The following is a 6,492-nucleotide window of genomic DNA, read 5'->3' on the forward strand; positions in this document are numbered from 1 at the left end:
CTGGCGCTGCCTTACGGCTGGCTAGGCCAGTCAGCAACAGCAGCTAACTGTCAGGCACGGATCCCAGCCAGCAGTGCCCTTTCATTAGTGAACATGTATGTGCCTATCAGATGTGAGTTTTCCCATTTTTTCTCTCAAGGGCTGAAAAGTACTATTGTGGTATTGCAAATAGTGGTTATCAAGCTTTAAGACAGACAGAATCCTAACAATACATAAGCCTAAAAGAAAAGACAAGGGAAGCTGGGAGGGAGGGAAGGAGAAATGGAGAGAGAGAAAGAAAGAGAAAGGAAAAGGAGGAGGATGAGAAGGAGGAAAAGAAGCAGGAGGAGGAGAAATCTTCCATTTTCCCCATCATCTGTGTGAATTTTAAACTAAGTTTAAAATGAGACTGAGGAGTTCCCAGGCCTAAACGGGGCTTGACAATAAACTCCTGGGAATTGTCACAGTGACTCACGCAGCAGTGGTGTAAACTAAGATTATGATCATTTTAGAAAACTAAATCTAATTGACAATTGCCACGGAATCTTCCTCTCCCAGGCAGGGTTGTCTGTCTGCCAGTGCTGCTCAGCTTACTCATATTGAAAACAAATTCCTTTTCCCCAAAGAGAAAATTATTTATAGTGCAGGTAGAGACTGTTCTGTTCCTGAGCTGTGTGGGATTTCACTTACACCGTTTTGAAACCTTCTGGGGAAAGATTCATAAAGCACCTGGGGAAGAAACATTTCTGGTCCCTGCCCCCTTCCCCAGGGAAGACATTTGTTCAGGCAGCGAGAAGAAAAGAGGCAGCGGTTCCTCTGCTACCCTGGTGGGCTCCTGTGAGGAAGAGGCTGATGCTGGGAGCTGCAGACACGGTTTGCTTGGCAGAGTGCTCGCTGCCCAGTGTGAGGGCCCATGTTCCCATTCCCAAATCCGTGTAAAAGTTGGTGTAACCACAGTGCCGGGGAGGCTGCGTCAGGAAGAGGCTTGGGCAAAGCGGCAAAACTGCTGAGCTCCAGGGTCGGGGAGAGGCCGTCTCCAAAAAGTGATGTGGAAAATGACTGGGGAACATGCCAGGCTTCAGTCTGTGTGTGTGTGTGTCCTGTATAACACACACACACATAGACACAAGAAAATGTGACTCCTGAAAATGCCTGAGATATAACAGAATATGTTGATTGAAGACGTGAGCTCGCCAGTTTCGTAATCTCGTAGTTACCACCTTTAGGAGGAAAGGCCAGTACATTTAACTATAAGCTCTGATCCCGTCAGCAGATGCAGATTCTTCACAGAGCTGCAGAGTGCTCCGTGGGCCTCTGCCATGGCTGTAGACACTGTCTTCACATGGGGACAAGCCACAGACTCAAAGCACAGCGGAGTGAGAATCACCTCAAGACGGGCCCTTGCTTTTTGCATGGTGGCTCCTGTGGCTTTTCAGTCTCGCAAGTTTGATCACTTTCAGACAGACACGCTATGCATTGTCCTATAACTTCGGTTACAGTCATCTGAAAATCAAATTCTGGTAGGCTCGGCGTTGACTACCAGGTGCTCGCTCACCCGGGAGGAGGAATAGTGACCTCACTGTGCAAAATGAAAGCACCCACTATTTGCGCCAGTGAGGGCACGGAGCCTGTGAGGACAGACGCAGCCCAGGACACAGCCTCACAAGTGTTCCAGAATGAGTGCAGCTTGTGTGTGAGTGCGCGTGCGCGGGCCTGTTTGTGCTGGCCAGAGGCTAACGTCGGCTGCTCCTCAGGAGCTTTCCACCTTGATTATCGAAATGGAGGCTCACACTGGAACCTGGTAGGCGAGGCTGGCCAGTGAGCCTGCCTCTACCTCCCCACTGCAGCCTTGTACGTATGTTTTTACCGTACCCACCTTTTTAAAAATGAGGATTTGGGGGATCAAACTCATGCTTCCTCGGCAAGCGCTCTTCCACCTAATCTAGCAGCCCTAGAGAAGCCATTCATAAGGATGAGGCGGTGCTTGTGTTTGCTTAGCACACCAAGGCCCTGGAGTCTGTCTCCAGCACTGCGGGCAGGGTACAGGGTGGTTGCAACTCAAATAAAATACGCACAGAAGGCCTTCCTCCGGGTAATTTTCAGTCTGTCTTTATTTGGAGCAGAGCAGGAAAAATACACCCCACCTCTTCCTTGGAAATACAGACCTCAATAAAGAAGGATCTTTTCTCATACTAATTTAGCACCAGCCTCCAGGTGTGCTTAACTTGGAACGCTTCAAGAGTGACTGAGAGTGACAGTGATGAACACATTTCAGATGACACTTTCCTCAAGTTTGGGTTTATTTATCTCATTAATATTTTTCTTTAGGCAAAATACATTTGCTATGTTGGTTCTATTTATAAAGTGGAACTGTTTTCCGTCCCAGGTCTGATGACCTTCTACCGGAAGCAATGGGAATACATAAGGCCAGGTGTGCGGAGGCCATGGGACATGGTTGAAATGTGAACTTTTTGTCCTTGTGAGCAGGGAACCTCCGTTCTGGTTCTGGGGTGCAGTGTCACTGCACTGGTTTAGATTCTTGGGTGTGTATGTTTCATGCCGTGTCGTCTGTGTTCTGACATGGGATCCCATACTGTCACCACAGTCGCACCTCAGCTCTGATGAGAAGGGTACCCAGCTGCCATAACATCTTCCTTTCCACCAACAGCTTCTCACAGAACTCTATAAAGGCTGCCATCTTGCCATGGGCCTGAAGCTTGGATTTCCCATGCCGTAGCTGTATTATTCTTCATAGTTTAAAATCTTGTAAATGAGCCAAGGGTGGTGGCCTAGCTGTCCTTCAAATCCAAAGGCGAGCCCTGCTTACATGTCAAGTGCTTTCTAACCTTGAAGTAGAAGTGTTCTTTAGCAACAGGTGTCAGCTCCTGCATCTTGGTTTGGGCATTTCCAAGCATGAGGTAGAAGGTGAGAAAGTCAGGTTAAGGGAAAGAAAAGCAACCACATAACTATTCTGGAAAGGGGGGACTCCTACAAGGGAATTACAGTGAGTCCTTAGAGAATGCTCAGCTATCAGGGGCTGGAAAGATGGCTCACTGGGACAAGGTGTTTGTTATGTAAGCACAAGGCTCTAGGTTCAAACCCCAGCACCTATGTAAAAAGCCTGGCACGGCAGCAGGTGCCAGTACCTGAAAGCCAAGGCTTCACTGGCCAGCCTGCCTAGCTTCATCAGTAAGCTCCAGGATCAGGGAGAGAGTCTCTCAAAAAACAAGGTGGAGAGAAATAGGAGAATCCCTCTGAGTTCGGCCCTCCCACATATTCTCACACACACACACACACACACACACACACACACACACACACACACACGGAGCACATTCAACAGATGTCTGATTCCTCTGCATGCCTGGGAAAGCATCTGTGAATCGGTAAGTGTGTGCAGATAAAGGCTGATAAGCAGACTCAGGGTGCTGTTTCTCTTGAGAGCTTCAAGGGTTTGTGTGGGATTCACACTAAGGTTATTTTTCTGCTTCCCCTTGCATTCAGATAGATGTCCCCTGAGCGACATGAGCTGTGTCTTCTGGAACTCTGTGAATCCATCACGTGTTCTACCAGGAGTTTAATGACCCATCTCCTGTAAGGACACACTGTGCTATCGGAGGAAGCACTGGACGGTGCTGCCGAGGGGTTAGGGGTGGGAAGGAAGTTGTCATGTGGTAGAAAAGCCTACAAATGGGCAAAGAAAAGAGCTCATCTTTTCCAGGAACCTCAGTTGCCAGTCTGCTATGAGCATGACCCCCGCATTTTTTTTTTTTTTTTTTTTTTTTTTTTTGCTATGTGTACACACGGACCATTGCAGTTATGAAAGCAATGAGTTGATCCTACTCACTTAGGCCCAGTTGATGTCTCATGGAAACAGGTCTTCTGCAGAGACCAGAGAAAAGGGCATGGATGTCTCTTCAGACCACGACAGGAGCAGAATGCTTTGCTCTAACAGTGCTGTGCTGGCAGACTCTGCAGCAAGCCCAGTGCTGCCTGAGGTGACAGTGGCACGGCTGGCACAGTGACAGGTGTCTTTCCCGGCAGTGGCTTAGAGTTAGGTAATAATGCCGATAGCCACCTCTCACTCTGCTGCCCCGGTAAATGCCCGCCTTTCCCAATGGCCTGGAACACATATTGTCAAGAGCCAGGTTTTACCAGATTGCACATTCCCTTTTGTGTACAATGGCATAAGAGGAAGGTGGAAGTCCTAATCTAAATGCTTTCTGCTAAAAGTCATTCTCAGAGATAAAATTAGGTAACTGATCCTGGTTCCTCTCATGTGCTATTGTTTCTCATAAAGGAACTTTCCAATATGTTGCATTGCAGTGTAAGGTTTCATTCTTTGGTGCTAGACTAAAGACAACACTGTATCAATTAGGAAAATATCCAAATAGTGACGAAGAAGAGGACAGAAAGAGCCAATGAATGGTGACATGTATTCACATGTCTGATTCCTGAGCAGTAAGTGGCCAGTTTCTGTCTTCCACTGTCAGGGCAAAAAGCAAGAAGATGTGCCATGAGGAGACAGCTCAGCTGAGGAAGTTCTTGTCTGCAAGTAGGAGGGACGAGCTGCAGCTCTGGCACCCATGTAAAAAGCAGTGTTGAGGCATAAACCAGGGGATCCGTGGGGTTCTATGGCTTGCCAGCATAGCCTAAGAGAGGAGCTCCAGGTCTCAATGAGAGAGCCTGCCTCAGACAAATACATTAAGCTTAAAGGGTGTCCTCTGTCTTCCACACACATGTGCACATTTTTGCACCTGCACACATACACACACACACACACACACACACACACAAACACACGAATACACATACACAGGTAGAGGAGCATGCATATGGTAAAACCCAATCAATCAATCAATCAATTAATTAATCAGTCAATAAGAAATGGAGTTAGGCAGCTGTATGACAAACTTAAGTCAGCTTTAAGAAAGAACTGACTGATGGGATTATTATACAGGAAGAAAAATGGAAAAGTCTGATCTAGAACCTTAACAAAGTAAGATTTGTTTATTCTTCAGATATCTAGTTTGTTTCATTTTACATTACATGGCATTTAAATATGTTAAACATGACATGGAAAGGCATTAGGACACAAAAAATTAGCTATGAGTTAGAAATATTCAATTAATTCCTAAGATAAATCTAAAGTACTTTATTTTCTGGAGATGGGATAACCTTGGAAACCAGGTGTGTGTCTGTCTTTTCCAAATCTTTGAAATAATTAAAAGAAAAATTGTTCTCTTAAGAGTGCTGGGTTTGGTAGCACGAGCCTGTAGTCCCAGGTACTTGGGAAGCTGAGACAGTCTGGGGCCATATGAGCTACAGTGCAAGTTCCAGGTCTTAGGCCCTCGACCTAAGTTATGCTATTTTCTGGGGCTGAAACATGCCTCCCTTGTTCAATTACATCTTCACCAGTTTTCTGTTTTCAACGGTTTTCTTTGCTGCCTAAGCTTGGCTGCAGAGACATGCCAGCCTGGGGATGCCCGAGCCTGTTTTGGCTTCCTGTCATTGAGTTGTCTGGGGGGTGTTACCTAATCCAGAAAGACTTTTCTGAATGAGCAAATACACCCCTGGGGTGGGGGGATGTGGGCCTTTGGAGAGGGCTACCCTATTCATTCCTTTCTGCTCTTGACTGTTCTCGGGACCCTTCCAAAAACACCTCACCTCTGCAGGATCCCAGAATTTGAGCCTTGGATGTCAAATTTGCGCAAGGCAAAGATCCAACTTTTCATTCTGCTTGAACGGAAGAGTGAGATTAAAAAAGAAAAATGGCTGCACTGAGGACAGAAGACAGAACTGTGCTTTACCTCGGTCTGGTTTAGCAGTTAATTTCTCCTCAAGAGGGACATTAAGCCTTTCTACCTGGCAGACAGGCCCTGGCTGTCTCAGCTCTGTGTGGGCAGTGGGGCAGGATGAATGATTAGACTTCGCATTAGTCATAGAGACAAGGTCCCTATTCTTTCCCCCTGTGTGTCGTCAGGAAATATAGACTATCCTTCTACTGAGTATTTGCTTAACCAGGTCATAGGAATTCCTAACTCAGAGAGAGGAAACGACGTCTGCTAATGAGGTTTAGTGCATTTGAGAACGTTCACAGGTGTTCCTGAGCCACGGGCATGGCTGTTTGCTCACCCTTTGCCTGGCCTAGCCTTGGGCTCATGTTAATCAGCCATCTTGGTTAATACTGCCTTTCACCTCAGAAACAAGCTGTGTGATAGCTGATCGTTGTAGATTTCTGGAGTCAGAAGAAAACTGTGATGTCTGTGGCCAGGAGCCTGCAAGGAGTCTGTACTAAATAAACTTCAAACCTGTAGTAATTGTGATGATATTCTGTGAACCTAATTGCAAATAAATTTTTTAATCAAGCATCTAGTCAAAATTGCTAAGTGAATCTCATTTAGTCCATGAACAGTGCAGACTTTTAGAAATATATTGGTAATTGAGAGATCAATAACCATGTAGCCCTTTGCATGGGCAGATGCATCTGAGAGGCTTAGCACAGAGCCCAGG

This window comes from Meriones unguiculatus, chromosome 19 (genome assembly GCF_030254825.1).
Source record: "Meriones unguiculatus strain TT.TT164.6M chromosome 19, Bangor_MerUng_6.1, whole genome shotgun sequence".
NCBI classification, from domain to species: domain Eukaryota; kingdom Metazoa; phylum Chordata; class Mammalia; order Rodentia; family Muridae; genus Meriones; species Meriones unguiculatus.